Source organism: Sorex fumeus, unplaced genomic scaffold (genome assembly GCF_029834395.1).
Source record: "Sorex fumeus unplaced genomic scaffold, SorFum_2.1 ptg000054l, whole genome shotgun sequence".
NCBI classification, from domain to species: Eukaryota; Metazoa; Chordata; class Mammalia; order Eulipotyphla; family Soricidae; genus Sorex; species Sorex fumeus.
Genome location: NW_026606111.1, coordinates 27,400,611 through 27,417,091, shown reverse-complemented (window position 1 = coordinate 27,417,091; position 16,481 = coordinate 27,400,611). Strand labels below are relative to the sequence as shown.

The 16,481-nt window shown below is 45.2% G+C and overlaps 1 long non-coding RNA gene across 1 annotated transcript; it reads right to left on the bottom strand.

The window, feature by feature from the left end:
• Window positions 1–13,640: 13,640 nt before the first annotated feature.
• On the bottom strand, window positions 13,641–15,605 carry LOC130033357 (uncharacterized). The gene is made up of 3 exons (XR_008793963.1): window positions 15,539–15,605; window positions 14,563–14,612; window positions 13,641–13,695 (listed from the first exon to the last, which is right to left on the bottom strand). It is a non-coding gene; the product is annotated as an uncharacterized LOC130033357 (long non-coding RNA).
• Between the last annotated feature and the right edge of the window lie 876 nt (window positions 15,606–16,481).

The following is a 16,481-nucleotide window of genomic DNA, read 5'->3' as shown; positions in this document are numbered from 1 at the left end:
AACATCATGGTGAGAGGACAGGTCTCACATGACAAGAGAGTGACTTCATATGACAGACTTTTTTTCCCCCCGAGGAAAAGGACATTTCTTTCCATACATCAGAGAAACAGGGATGTGGGCCCATCCCAAAGAGTATAATAACCCAATGCAGGAGAACAGGGCATAGGATATGGGAGTGGCACCAAGCCCTGCCCTTGGGCCCCCAAGTCTGGTCGTGATGTTATGACCTTTTGGTGGGGACACGGCCTTTAGGTCACATATTGTCAGGACTGGGATAAATGGAGGGTGGGCAGGGGTGGTTAAACTTTCTTCTGCCAAAGATCATTTGGATATTTATGACATTTGTAGGTCATAATAATAATTTTTAGGTTGTACAATACGTGCAAATGGGTCACAGTCAGTCAATAAGAAACATGCATGCGAATCCCTTCATGCACAGAGACAGACCACATGATTTCCAGGGCTTTCTACAGTCCACATCCAGGCGTTCCTCACACCTGCTCCAGAGGCTCGTCCTGATTTACAGTCAGGTTCTCTTCATTCTTTATGGGAATATAACAGTTTCTCTTGAAATCTCACAGGGCCTGGTTGACCAACTTACTAGAAAAGGCTAACTGATCACTTTTGTCTTTCAAGTTTAAGACAGAGGTGAAAGTTCCTTCTTTTATGTCTACTATTACCACATGATCCAGCAATCCCACTTCTGGGTGTATATAGAATGGAATATAATCAGCATTTCCAGGAGATTCTCTGCACTTCAATGTTCACTTGGATCTTATTCACAATATTGAAGACAGGTAGATAACCTAAGTATCCCAGGGACTGATGAAAGGATGAAGAAAATATCACACATACCTCCCCTCCCCCTATGTATACACACATACAGACATGTTCTTTCTTTTTTACTGTGGGGATGGTAGTTTGGCCATATCTGGCTGTTCTCAGAGATTACTCCTGGCTCTATGTTCAGGGAGCAATCTAACAGTGCTTAGTGCACCTTATGCAGCTCTGGGATCAAACTGAAATCAGTTGTATGCAAGGTAAGTGTTCTATCTGCTGCACTCTCCAGGCCAACACACACATTTTCAACCGTAAGAGAGAAGAAAATGTCATTTATGACAATACACCACTATACCACCATCGTGCCATGATGGGGCCCATGGGAAGAGTGTCTAGAACCATGCCCAGCACACACAGATGCACAAGCAGCATCTCAGCGTGACAGCACCACATGCCCAGCACTCACATGATGTCTCACATGTGACACATGTGACACCACACCACATACGTATGCTATGTAACATCACTCATGTGATAGAACATGACACACATGTGACATTACATGCAGCACACCACATTTGTGTGACATCACACCCTCACATGTGATATCACATTACATTACCTGTCTCACATGTTCATGTGAAATCCCACACAGGACATACATGGATGTGACACACACCATGTGGGCTGGAGCGATAGCACAGCGGGTAGGGCGTTTGCCTTGCACACAGCTGACACGGCTGACCAGTTCGATTCCTCCACCCCTCTTGGAGAGCCCGGCAAGCTACCGAGAGTATCTCTCTGGCACGGCAAATCCTGGTAAGCTACCCATGATGCATTCGATATGCCAAACGCAGTAACAAGTCTCACAATGTTACTGGGCCCACTCGAGCAAATTGATGAACAATGGGAGGACAGTGATAGTGACAGGACAATACAATTGACCCTGAGTCATTTTACTAAGCTAAATCATTCAGGAAGGGGCTAAAGGGAGGGTGCAATGAGTAGAGTGCTTGCTTTGCATGTGGCAGCCCTGGGTTCCATTCCCAGTATCCAACGTGTTCTCCACCAAGTATTGTTAGGAGTGATCCTTGGGCGCAGAGCTGGGAATAAGTCCTAAGCACCATGAGATGTGTCACAAAAACAGAAAGGAAGAAAGGAAGAAAGGAAGGAAGGAAGGAAGGAAGGAAGGAAGGAAGGGAGAAAGAAAGAAAGAAAGAAAGAAAGAAAGAAAGAAAGAAAGAAAGAAAGAAAGAAAGAAAGAAAGGGAAGAATCCAGGCAGAGAAATGCACATGTGGTATGATCTCACTCACATGTGGAATTTAAAATCAGAAAGCCAAACTCATAGCAAAATAGCTGCCAGAGAGTTGAGAGAAACTGGGGAAAAGATGGTTCAAAATTACAAAGTTTTAGTTACAAGATTAAAAGTACAAAGTTTTAGTACAAGATTAAAAGTTTTTATAATATTTCAGTTACATTAAAAAGTTTTGTGATCTAATATATTGCCTATAGTTAATACTAATATATCGTATACTTTGAAGTGAGTATTCTTAACACATATATACACACAGTTAATTTTGAGGCAACGGAGGTGATGGATGTGTTACCCATGGAAAACATTTCACAATGTATATATGTCAAATTCCTCCTGTAGGACACTTGGTACAGATGTTATTTGATAGCTTACTTCCCCCCCCTCCATGATCCCCCTCCAACACCCCCCTTGCAAAAAACAAAACTGGTAAAAAAAGAGGAAAGGGTGAGAAATCTGTTTTACTTTTCACAGAAAAATCAGAATGTTCCCAAATTGTCATTTTCAAAGTTTTAGTTTAGAAAACATTTGAGTGCTTTATAAAAGCATTTAAATGTTTGTTTTTTTTCTGTTCTTTATCATGACAAGTGCTTTAACATTTTTCTTAACTTAAATGCTTCATTCCCAAGAGTACGTATTTATCAACAGTATAAAGCTCCAAAAGACACATTTTTTTATGTGCTAGTAGATTTGAATATTTCATACACTTTTCAAAAATGCATCTTCAAAGAAGCAAATAATGACACCCTCTAATTTCGAGTTCCAAGTGTTTCTAAAGGAAAATGTTAGAGAAAGCAACGCAGAGGTATGGGGTTTCCAAAATGAGACAAAATTTTAAGACAGTCTTTGGTATTTCAAGTATATTTTACTGTAGAAAATATTTACTAAAAGTATCCATAAAAATGTGGAACTATGACTTTTTTATTCTTGCATCTGATAATGAAAGTGAATTTAAATCCCTTTTGAAGGGTTGTGACCTCCCCCACCCCCTCCAAGTAGTGCTTAGGATCTCTTTGGGAAATTCTCAGCTAACTGGGCCTGGCAGTTCAGTGGCAGAGTTTGAGAGGGCAGAGGTGCTTGGGGCCCTGTGGTGTCAGGGATCACCAGGGTTAAATCCCCCTTTATTTATTTACTTTTTGGTTTGGGGGCCACACTCAGCATTGCTTAGGGCTTACTACTGTCTCTGCACTCAGGAATCACTCCTGGTGGTTCTTGTGGACCATTATGGGATGCCAGGAATTGAACCCAGATCGCCCATGTGCAAGACAAAATGTCATACAGGCTATACTATAACTCCGGGGTCTCTAAATTCCCCTTTTTTAATGGATCAAATTAAATTATGTATGTAATAATATTTGTTAACTGGAAAATGAAGATATTCCATGACCTCCACCACCTCCATGCCTCATTATTTTTTTTTCTATCAGTAAGTTTGGCGTTTGGAATCATCCCTCAACTCACCAGTTGATTATTTCATTAAGTGTGATCTCAACTATGTGTCATTAGCTTTAAGGGCCTCATGGTGGGGATTTCTTGAAGGGCTTGGAAGGAAACAGAATTTATTAGGAATGTCAGAAGTTCAAATTAGTGTTTAGCAATGCCTATGGAGAAACAGAATTCAAGATGCCCAAAAGAAATGCTAACGAAGCAGGCAAAGCTATGAATAGGTGCTGTGAGAAGAGTTTAGTCTTAGATGTCCTTAGAAAAGAGGGGGAAAAAAGACAACTTCTAAAATGGATATGTGTACCTGTGAGACATCAGAAAACACACACCCCAAACTCAGCCTGCTTCCATTTTGGCACACATCAAACTTGACAAACCTTTTCTGGCAGAGTTTTGAACATAACCAGCACTTCGGAAGGATGAGGTATGAACCATAAATTGAGGAAAACGTTCCCGTCAGCAGACAGCAAACATCGTGGTCGGGGCTGAAAACTCCTGTAGATGAGAAGACAGTGCGGGTAGCACAGTTTTCCTCTTCAAATAGGAGGTGGGGGAGCAGTGACTATTTATACCTCCTCCCTCTAGCCACAGCCGGAGCCCAGACCGGATTCTGGTGGCCCACAGGCTGGCCTCCTAGCCCCAGGCCACAGGCCTGGCAGAGGCGCCTCACAGGTGGCCACTGTTATAAATATCTGCACTGAGGACAGGCCAGCCAACCAGGGTTCACCTCAGCTGTAGGAAGAGGAAGGTGTGGGCATGCAGCGGGACGGAAGATGTGGAGAGGAAGGGCACAAAGTAGGTGACCTCGCCATTCTGGATATCACGTAACTCCTCACTTCACTCTTTCAGCAGCCTGAGGTGTGCCTACTTCTTTCTGTTTTACCGAAGAGGAAACGGAGGCCTTGGGAAGTTAGGTGGAGCTTGTCTACTCAGTCTCGAAGTCTCTCCAGTTCTAGAATCCAGACTCCAAAGACATGTGCCTGAGGCCGTCTCTCCTAACCATACTACTCGCTGTGGGCTTCACAGTCTGGTCAGCTTTCCTTCCTTCCTTCCTTCCTTCCTTCCTTCCTTCCTTCCTTCCTTCCTTCCTTCCTTCCTTCCTTCCTTCCTTCCTTCCCCCCTCCCTCCTTCCCTCTCTCTCTCTCTCTCTCTCTTTCTTTCTTTCTTTCTTTCTTTCTTTCTTTCTTTCTTTCCTTTTTTGGGGTTACATGCAGTGATGCACAGGGGTTACTCCTGGCTCATGCACTCAGGAATTACTCCTGGCGGTGCTTAGGGGACCATGTGGGATGTTGGGATGGTCTTGTACAAGGCAAATGCTCTACCCACTATGCTATCGTTCCAGCCCCAGCTTCACTTTCTCCCCTTCCTTATTCCTCTCTCCCACAAACATCATAACTCAGGCAGTCATGTAACTGTCTTTGAGTCTAGGTTTATATCAAACAGCATCCACATTTATTAAGTACATTGATGCGGGTGTGTAGCACAGGTGGCTCATACATGAGTGGGGTTTAATTAACGTCAATTGCAGCACCACTGTCAATGTCAACATGTAAAGGATTCCCCTCAGCCCATGTGCTCACTATGATCCTGAGAAATATGTCAGTTACCATTTCTTTCCTATCTCCATATCTCCCCTGGAGACCCTGAGAGGAACCACCATCTTGAACACTGGTCATTGCTGGCTTTTCTCTGTAGTTTTTTTCACAAATGGGTATACCATTAAATGCTTATCATTTGGGTATTTTATTGTTTTTTTTAAACCTTCATACAAATGGAAGCTCTTGATCTTTCAATTATCTTCACATGGGAAAAGTTTCTATCTGAACAGATTCTATGCTGTCAAGTCCAATGAAATGTGTGGAAAATGGTGTGTTAACTGGTATGGAATTTGGCCTCAGAGAACCTGATTCTGAGATCCATCAACTACTGCTGTATGATCTCAGACAAACTATGCTCTGTGTATTTTCATCCATTAAGTTGGGATAAACATAACTCAGAGGATTGGTGTAAGAAGTGATGTAAGGGAAAATAAAGGAGGAATTTTTCTAGAATTTTATAGAGGAGCTCTACTAAGTTTGTTACTATCTCTATAGTAATGACAAACGTGGCTGATGCTGAGGAGTTTCACGGCCCAGGAGAGAGGCATGTAGGACTAGGTAATGTGTTAAGAAGTAGGGATCTGAGTGTGTGGATGAGGGGATGTGCTAGAATTGAAAGTCTGAGAAAGGCCAGAGACCAGAGCTACCTCAGGCTTGTCTTTCGTGCTAGACTGGACAACAGATGGAAGTGTGCCTGTGGGTATTAAATCCCCATCACGGACCCACCCATGGAGCCTGGGCTTCACCTGAGCACTTTGCGTGTTCTCTCTACTCTCCCCTGGTTCTGGAAGATTTTAGTCACTTTTCTGGCCACGGTTCCCATCCAAGTACCAATGGCTCCTGAATCCGCATGCTCAGCCCTCATTTCCCTCAGGGTGACAGTTTGACACACATCAGCTGAAAGTTGGATGCTTCTACCTCTCCTTCAGTTCAGGCCCAGTTCTATTATCTTCTCACATTATCCTTAGTTGTCCTTCTAATGTCTCTAGTAATGATCTCAATATGTTGGGATCTCGCTGTCTAGGGGTATTTTTATTTCTTTTTTTTTTTTTTTGCTTTGTGGGTCACACCCAGCGATGCTCAGGGGTTACTCCTGGCTTTGCACTCAGGAATTACTCCTGGGGATGCTTGGGGAACCATATGGGATGCCGGGAATTGAACCTGGGTCGGCTGTAAGCAAGGCAAATGCCCTACCAGCTGTACTATCGCTCCAGCCCCTAAGGGTATTTTTTGAATGGCCGGTCTTATATCTGAGTCTCTGGCTGAGGATCTGATGGTCCTTCTTTACTTAAGTAAAATGGAATTCATTCTGAATAAGAGTCTTGTGAAGTCATTGAAACTCTGTTTATAAAGGGAATCACTGACCTTGAGCCACTTTTACCTCTCCCTGTCTCCCTCCACCCTCAGGTCAGTTGGCACTCAGAAACAAAGCTTGGGATGTCTTTGGAGAGTTTATTTGATTTTAGCAACTACCAAGTCAGACTGTCTTGCTAAGGAACAGATAAAAATCACTTGCATCCATTCTTATCCCTTACTATTCTGCCCAGGGTGTTGGAAGGTGCCTCCAAGATATACTAAATGTGAAAAGCATGAAGTCACAGGCCTGCATCTGTGCACAGGGCCCAGCGGGTCTTGATGCTGGCAGCAGCCTGGTAGAGCCCTGTCCTTGGCCTCTGATAGGCATCTCCAGAGTTGCAGGAGCCTTGTGTGTCTTGCCCTGTCCACTCACTCACTCTCAGCTGCCACTTCCATCCCTGCCTGCCCAGAGTGGCCTCAGCTATGGAAGGAGAGGAGGCAGCAGCTCAAAGCATTGGGTGCTCAGGGTAGAGGGAGAGTGGGGTCTGAGCCCTATGAGAGTCTCTTCCCCTTGGGCTGGTTCAGCCTCTTTCTGGTCTGACAGTTCATTCACAAGCTCAGAAGCATCCCTCATCACTTGCCTCTTCCTTCAGCTGCCCAAACCCTGGCCCCAAGCCAGACCCAACCACCACCTGGAATGATGCTTCCTCCAAGGATGGTGGACCTTCCCCCCCTCCCATGTTGCCAACTCCACCTTCCATGCCTTCTGTTTCCTCACTCATCTCTTCCCCACAAAATATGCTCCCTGGTGTCATGCCGCCCTCTGCTTTCCCTTCCATCTGTCAGTCCCCTTCTGATCTTACTTCCTCCCTTCCCTGGCTAGGTTCCAGTTAAGCCCATGGATGATTGTCACCAGAACCTTTGATTCTTTGCTGCTTTGAACTTGTAACCCACCTACTAATCCCCTCCCCACCCCCAATTCTCGATTCCTCCACTATTTTGCTTTCTGCTTCTAGCTCATGCTGTGAGCACAGCTGGAGGAAGTCACACATTCATTCACACTGATACAACAAGGAAATGGTTTCCAGCCAGTGCTGTGTCACTCTGGGACAATCCTTCTGCTTTCAGCTTTGATCTGCTCTCATGCCCGTGTCCTTTCTCCACGGATGCCAAGTCTTCTTGAAGCCTTATACCCACTGCCTAAGAACAGATCTGCTGTGACTCTGTAACTGAGTCCCCTGCATCCCCTCTCTCTGCTCCTTTACCTCCTCCCTTTACACCAGAGCAGCACATCTGGAATACTGATGAAGAGCTCCTTTGCCTTGAGGCTCTTTCCTCTCACAGAAGGGCAGGATGAAGAATGTCTAGGCAGGCTCAGTGAACGAATGGAGTAAGAAACATCTGAGACTTGTGGGGAGATGAATGGCAGAAATTCATAGCTGAGGTTTCTAAGCTGTAATTCATCACCTCCTTCTCCAGATCTCTTCCTCTCAGTGGTACTGCCATCCTTTCTCCCTCCATTAAAAATTATGAGTCAACATGTACATTCTTGGGCTGGGAGATATACAGTGGGAAGAATATATACCCAGCATGTGCCTGACCTGAGGATCTCTGGGTGTAGTCTTGGAGACACCCAGCACCATTGGGTGGTTTGGGTATTTCCAGCACTTGCAGAGTCCAAACATCATCATGTCCTCAGGCCCTTGTGTTGAACCAAAGGCATATTTAGCAAAGAATCACTGATGGAGTCCCTGAGAACTACTTGAGAACTCCCCTCAACCCCCAACACACACACACATACACACACACACACACACACTCACACAAATCCTGGGTTGGGGAGAGAAAGTAGCAGACAAGGGGCTTGCCTTGCATGTGGCCAACCCCAGTTTTGTTTTGTTTTGTATTGCCAACCCCAGTTTTTTCCTCAGCACCACATATGGTCCCTCAAGCACTGCAAAGAGTGATCCCTGAGCACAGAGCCAGTATTAAGTCCTGAGCACTACCAGGTATGGCCTCCAAATAAACACCCCCCCCCCAATCATTCTGCAGTGTACGAATCTGTGTCACGAAGTGTATTCACAAAATATAACCTTTACCACCATCTTCAGAACATTTTGTGTGTCTTCCAAAAGGGAATTGAACCCATCTGTGAAGAATGGTGCTGCTGTCTTCTGACCTACCCACTCTGGAGACTCAGGTGACAGCCCAGTCTGCTCCTCTGTAGCCCTGCATGAAACCAGCACCATGCTTATCTCACCTCCTGTCTATGGCATTTGCATCATTCTCTGTGGTTAGGACCAACAACCACCCTGTCTGTTGAACAACAAAGCCCAGGCTCCGTTCATGCCCATCACTCTCTCCATTCTACTTCCTGGAGCTCCTCTCATGACCTGGGAAGAAACCACTCAGAAGTCCACTCTGTCTCACCACACAGTGCATGAGCACATGAAGACTTCCCAGGTTAGACTAAACTTTCTCTTGCACACCTGAAAAACCAGTCCTCTTCAACACCCAGGTTAGGCGCCCCTTCTTCCCTGAGGTTTGCTTCTTTATTGCCACCCCACCAAGGTTTTCAAAAAACAATGAGTATATCCTGGTGGGCACTTTGATTATACAGTTATTCACTGTCACATGTACTCTCCTTATCTCCTTCCTCTTTCATGGAGGATAAGAACTATGTCAAATCCATTGCTATTAGGAGCCTGGAATCATGACTGCCATGTACAGTTGTTCAAGCTGTGCCCTCAGGTGTCTAACAGTGGCCAAGATCCAGGCTCTACCTCACTTGCCAAAACTCCGCAGTCTGCTATGGGGCTGTCCTGGCCATGGAAAATGCTAGCCTTGAAAGCTATAGCATGCCACATGGTCTGGTCAGCATGCACTTAACATTACTGTCTTCTCTGTATTGCCTGAATGGAGTATAGTATCCTTCTAGTTTCTAGTTCTTTCTGAAACTGTGATAGATGTGGAGTCCCTGAAAACTTCTCGAAAGGAGAGTTCCTCTGGGCTCCTCATGCTAGATAGGTTGAGGGACAGTTCCCTGCTTAAACTAGACACAGTGCTCTATGGCCTTGTCAGGATTTATAGCATCTTCTGATTTTATTTGATTTTGGATTTTGGGTTTTTTTATGCTTTGGGGCCACATCCTGCAGTGTTCAGGCCTTACTCTTAGCTCATCACTCAGAAATCACTACTGGTGGTGCTCAGGGGACCATATGAGGTGCCTAGATTAGAATCTGGGTTGGCCAAGTACAAGGCATGCACCTTACCCAAAGTACTATCTCTCTGGCCCCTCAAGTTGATTTTATCTTTTCCCCCTTTGGTTTTGGGGCCACCACCCTGGGGCTACTCCTAACGCTGCGTGGGTACCACGGGTACTCTGGATGGAGACCAGGCCTCCTGTGTACAAAGCCTACACTTAGATATCTTCCAGTTTCATGCTCTTCCTAGTGGAGGATGGCAAGTGCAGAGCAGAGAAACCCTGCTCCCTCTTTCCTTGACCATGGCAGATTGTCATCACATGTAACATTCTCACAAGTTTGGGATGTCTCAGAGTCCTCTTCAGGGCACTAGCGCATTGTTGGAACTGACACTATAAATTAAGCTTATTTCCTACCCTGGGTATATTGAAACTCCTAATTTTAAGAATGAGGAGAACCACCTGTTTTCCATGACCCGTTTTCCCCCGCTCTACCCTTTAGTCTCTAGTTAACCTTCGCTTGGGATAATTTCTATGGATCATTTCATGAACACTCTTCAGTGACCCTTTCCCAGGAATTCCTTTCTCAGCACTTTCTTCCCCCTGTTCCCAATTCATTGGAATCAAACTGTAGATATACAAGCACTAAGAAGCATAGCATGTGGAACTTCAGAGTGCTGTTTCAATTTCTTCATACACTATGAGGAAGAGATGGGGATCAGAGATGGGAGGGAAATACTTTGCCTGAGACTGCACATAACTGAGCTGGGGAATGTCTCAATATCCAAACTCAGAACGCATGACTCTCTCTATTACCCCTTCCTGTGGCTGAAGTTCAATTTTTATTAATAGTCAGTTCAAGGACTTTGGCCTTAGAAAGAATTTTTCTGTGGTACCACTTCCAAATTTTCATGGTAGACAGAAGTTTCTTTCTCTATGATTCAGTTTATGGGAGTTGGAGAGGTGTGTAGAACCCTACAGAGCTTAGAGAGCAGGAGGTGATGTGGAGGAGGAACCCTCGATTTGGGTCAACTCCAGCTCCTGCAGTGCCTGGCTGCCTGCTTTGAGCTCTGGGTGGGCCCTCACTTTGCTCACACTTTCCTGGCCCAAAGTCTTACCCTGAAATTATCACACATTAACTTACTGGATGATTTAGGGGTCTGGACTCTCCACCTTAAATGACTGTTTTTCCACCTACACAAAAAATAAAGAACTAGACCAAGACCAGCTAGTCGAAAAGATTCCCTGCCTCCCTACATCTTCCCTCCTGCCCCTCCTCCTCGCTCCGCACATACACACACCGTCCCACTTCTACTTCCTGCTTTCTTTATTTGGTTGCTGCAAATAAAACAGTTCAGGAACAAAATTAGACTTTCCAAATACATTTTATCCTGAGCACAAACGTAATAAGCTGGAGGTTAGACTTCTGGAAACAACTTTTTGATGCTAAATGGAGATTGGGTTTATAAATAGTTGTGTTGGCTAGTGGGTGAGTGAGATCATGTAACTAGGAAGCCTTAGAGAAATATGCAAGGCCTGTTTGTGTGTTAGAGAGATGCTCTTCAGTCCCATCAAGCAACCATAATCCAGCCAAACCCTTCCACAAGACAGTTAGCTGATGAAGGCATCAGTGCCTCTCCTTTCTCAAATCCAGTCTTCTATGATGTGAATACTGAAGTTAAACTGACTGAACTCAGGAAACTGAGCAACACTTCTCATCAATTGGACACTTTTCAGGAATCAGCAGGACTAGTCACTGTTTTCACAGTCAGTAATTAGTGAAGAGTTAAGAACTCAACTCCTTTCTTTCTTTTGCTTGTATTTGGGCCACATTCAGCAATGCTCCGGGTTTTTCCTGGCTGTCTGCTCAGGGATCACTCCTGGTAGTGCTTAGGGGTTATATGGGATGCCAGCAATGGAACTCAGATCAGCTGTGTACAAGGCAAACACCTACCCACTGTCCTACCATTCAGGTCCTATCAACGTTTTTCTTGTTTGTGTTTTGTTGGGGACCATACCCAGCAGTTCTCAGGAGCAACTTCCAATTCAGTACTGAGGGTTGCTCCTGATAGTGCTCAGTGAAACGTGTGGTACCGGGGATCAGATCTGGGCCTCCTAAATGCAAAGCACGTGCTCCAGTTCATTGAGTTAACTGTGACCCAAGATTTCAACTTTCAATCTTTAATTGGTATTACTTATTTCATCAGTTGGAGGAAACTTGGGGGGGGGGGGACCGATGGCTGCTGTGAACTACTACTCTGGCCTTTTATGAACCGTTTTTTCGTTCCTGTCTTCTAGGTGAATGCCAGCTTCTTTGTTATCTCATCTTTAAATGCCTCATGACCCTCCCCACCCACCCCCAGTCCCTCAGTTAGAAACACCCTTTTTTTGCTTCCACAAACTCATAATATTTGAAATTTTTGGAGTGATTTGTTCATCTACAGAGACAAACATTTACTACACTGCACATGTTGCTGAACTGAAAGGCTTATTCACCTTTGTTAATCAGCATGCAACCAAGAGCCTGGTACTGAGAACGTGAGACAAGTCTAAAGAAATGAAGAGCTGAATTCAGTATCAGCACCAGAAACTCTGCTTGGGCAGGGAGAGCTGACAATGTCTAGAAAATCCCCCTTATCTTGTTCTACAGGATTAGAGGCTGGAAGCTTCCATCAGAACTCCATCTGCCGTTACACTGGAAGTGTGTCTTCAGGGATCAGCCCAGGGAGGAAGTTATTGATCATTCTGCCACCCACCCTTCCTGAATACATGTTTCCCTGCTCTTTCTATCCCTATAAAACTTTCCTGTGACTGGCAAGATTTGGGGGGGGGGGGGGTGGAAGAGGGGACGTGAATCTGCCATCTCTAATCTGCTGACTTGTTGCCAATGAAGCTCTTTTTCTACCTGTCACTGAGTGACTTTGCTGGTTGGCCCTCAAGGAGCTGTGGATCTTCTTCGTGATTACAAAAGCACTGGACTATAGGGGCCACATGAAGGAGCAAGTAAGCAAGGGTGTCTGATGCAAGAATGGTCATTCTTCCTCACTCACTCCTCCCTTTTGTCTTTCTTGTCCAGATTACTTTCAAGGTCCCTCAAGCCCCTTCCCTCTATTTTCTGATCATATTAACAGTCCTACTGGTATTCAGTACTCAGCTTCATGCTGTAAGAAGGCAAAGGAAAAATTCAGATAAGTTCACCCCATGGGATTGTTTTACTTCTCCCTAGAGACCACAGTAATATGTAACGTTCCCTTATTACTTTCTTTTTTTAAGAACTGGCCACTGAATGCAAAGGCAAGCAGGTGAGTGAACACTAATGGGCTGAGTGAAGAACATTTGGAAAGTGGAATGAAGCCTGAGAAGGAAGTATGGAAGCAGCTTTGCTCTAATCACTGCATATCACGAGGCCTCTCTCTCTTTTTTTCTCCTATGAGACAAATATAGGGCACTGACTTATCTTGGGCACGGATGTACCATTTCCCACCCCCACTGAATATTTCTTCTTCTCTACCAAGTAAATGATCTGAAGCCAGGACAGCTCAAGGTCAAGCTTAGTAATTTGTTTGCTTTTTTTTTTTTTTTAGGTGCTGGCTTATGGTTGAAGGGCATGACTGATGAATATCCCTGGGCTCTCAGGGAAACAGCTCTTCATAAACTGAAAAAGCAGCCCCACAGACCCTAGACAAAGAACGCCTTCTAGGTTCAAGTACAAAGGTGCTCTTATTCTGGGAGCATTAATGTTCCCTTTTGCTCTTTAGGACCCAAAGAAGCTCAAGGTCAAATACAGAAGAAAGAGAGAACAAGATTTTCATCCCAGTCTTACTTTAGCTCTCTCCCCTGGGATGAAGTAACACCAGGGAGGGCAGCTAACAGGGAAATTACCTACCTGGGGTTAGCCTCAAATCCCTCCGTGGAGTCCCCCAATGCCTTTTTCTCTTGTGGGTGCCCCATCATGAAGAAGGTGTCCCTAACAGCAGGGAAATCGGCCAGCAGGGCTCTCAGGCTGTTGCAGTACACCAGGATTTGACCTCGAAGTGCATGGTGAGACATACGGTGGGTTAATCTGCAGAGTCAGAAGATAAGGTGCTTTGAAAGGGACTCCAAACGGTTCATTCCATCTCTCACAAAGTTTTCCCCATCTACTCCACGGGAAGACTTTCCAAAGAGAATACATGGCCAGGGAGCAAGTTCAAAGGGCTAGTGCTTATGTTTTGCATATGGGCCCAGGTTTGATTCCTAGGACTGGATGGTCCCCTGAGCATTGCCAGGGAATGACCCCTAAGCACCAATCCAGGAGTAGTCCCCAAATACCATTTGGTAGTGCCTCAACAACAAGAGATTCTAGGGACCTAGAGAAATAGCACACGGTGCTCAGAGCACCTGCCTTGCAAGCATATGGTCACAAATTCAAGTCCTCGGTGTCCCACAAGTGCATAATCTCCAGGGGCACCTCAATGAAAGATGAATGCCATGGTTTGGAAGTGTGGCCTGGGGTGAGTAAGTGTCCAAACACTGAAGCAGCCCTGAGCAAACTCCACAACTGTAACTATTTCTCAACACAGAATTCGAGACCCCAGTCAGCAAGTGTGCAAGCACCACAAAACTGAAGGAGGGAAAAACTTGGAGAGTGCCACAGCTGAGTGTGTGAGCACCACACCCCACTATGTCAGTCTTGTGCGCACCATGGCTAAAAATGGCAGGGGCTCTACCACTGAGCCATGCATCTGGCACAGAAATGCCTGGTCTCTGCTTCCATTGCTTCTCTGTGAATTGGTGGAGAATACATTTGGTCTTAACCAATAGGTCTGGGACTTGTTTAAACATAATCTCGCTGACATGTTGGATTTCTACAGTATTTATTAAGTAAAATTTTATTATTGAATTCAGGGCCAGGGAAAGCAGCTTGTGTGGGTCACATCACTCTACTTACTTCTGACAATATTCAATTATCACATCTCTCTTGATTTTCCCAATTTCGTCCTGTGGTAAAAGAGAATGATGGTTGGCAGTCAGAACTTCCCAGCCTGACTGCCAACTCAATGCCAACTTCAAGCATTATTGAGTTATTCCTCCTAAAGTTCCCCTTGTTGGGAATTCAAGTCCCTGGGTCTCTCCTTCTCCTACACAGACTCTTGGGCATGCCCAGAAGGTAGGACCCAGACCAACTCTGCACGTGGGCTTCTTGGGTGCTGTTTGCAGAGAGTCCTGGGTTTGGGTTGCACTCTCCCTCCAGGAAAAGAAAAGTCTTGCTTTACAAGAAGTTATTCAACCCCACCAAGGGCCCTGAGATCCTTCATGTTGCCTTTGAGGCAATCAGTATTATAGGGCAGTAGCAATTCACTCTGCTGTAAACAATCAGGTTTAGTCCTGAGCCAGGAGTCTGGACTATGCTGCCATCATCCACAGAACAGTGACAGCTTAACTCAGGAGCTGAGAAGTAGGTAAAATCCTAGACCTTCACAACCCTGACATGACTAATCTCTTTTCTAATAGGATAGGTGTTGAATGTTCCTGGAAGGCCATTAAATGAGCAGTTGTGTTTTTGACTTGATCAATGCCTTTTTGAGAATTACTAATTAAAAGGGATCCATTAAGTTTAGAACATTGTACAACTGAAACTCAATCATGAACAACTTTGTAACTCTGTATTTCCTAATGATTCCACTTAAAAATAAATTTTAAAAAAGAGAGAGAAAGAGAGAGAGAGAAGAAGAAGAAAAAGAAAGAAACCATATTACAATGCATTTCAATGGCCTTTTCCAGTTTTTACTGAAACATTTTAATTCTTTATAATTTCAATCGTCCTATCCAAACCAGAAGCCATCGACACCATGTGGAGAAGTTGGCTATTCTGAGAGGTGCAAGAGCCAGCTAGGGGCTTTTATAGTTCCTCCTGGAACACTCACGGGGTTCTGTATCTTGTCCCCTGCTGATGATTTCCGGAGGAGGAAGGCGGTCAGCATCGCATCTCGCAGCCCCACCTTCTCTAGTTGAATCGACACGAAAGCCTCTGGGCCTCTGACAAGAGAACAGAAACGTGATGGGACCTGGATTCTCGCGAGTTCCTGGGGCTAGGAGCACTCGAGGTTTGTGTTGGGTGTTCGTTCTGAGGCCCGTGCCTATCCTGCTTCCAGCATTACTACTTCCTCACATCCCCCACCCAAGGCTGGCACAACAAACCCTACGGCCTGGCCCAGTGTGATTCCTGCGTCTCTCTGTGCCTCCCTGAACTGAAGTGACCTACCTCCCCAGGGGCCACTTGACAAGTCGTGTCTGTTCAGCCCTTACTTACGTCCACACCTGGGAAATGTGGATGGGGGATGCCTGAACTCTTGCCATTGGTCACATGAATGAGAGCAGTAGAGTTGCTTTGCCTGTGGGTTTTTAACCCCTCTTCTAAATTTGCCAGAATTAAAAAGGAATGTCACGGGTAGGCTTCCATAAAATATCCAGAGGAGTTGTGTTACTACAGAATACAAGCCTCCCTCTTTTCCTGCCAAGGTGAAAGGAGAGCAAGACGTCCTGGGGGCTCTCCTGAAGGGCAGATATGGCTCTGCAGGGGCCAGGGCTCACCTAGAATTCCAAACTTGCTATTACAAAACCCTTGTCTAACAGGGGAAAGCCATCCTGGGCCCTGCCATTTAAGATAGACGTGAAAACTTTAGAGATCCATGTCCATATTTTTTGTTTTCTATCCTCTTTTGAGTTTTAAAAATACAAGGAGAAGAGAAGGAAGGGAAGGGAAAAAATGAGAGGGAGAGGGGGAAGAGGCTGACATTAAGACCTGTTGGCTCTCCTTCCTAGAATGGAATATACTGGAAGGTGCTGAACCTTCTCAGACTTCATACA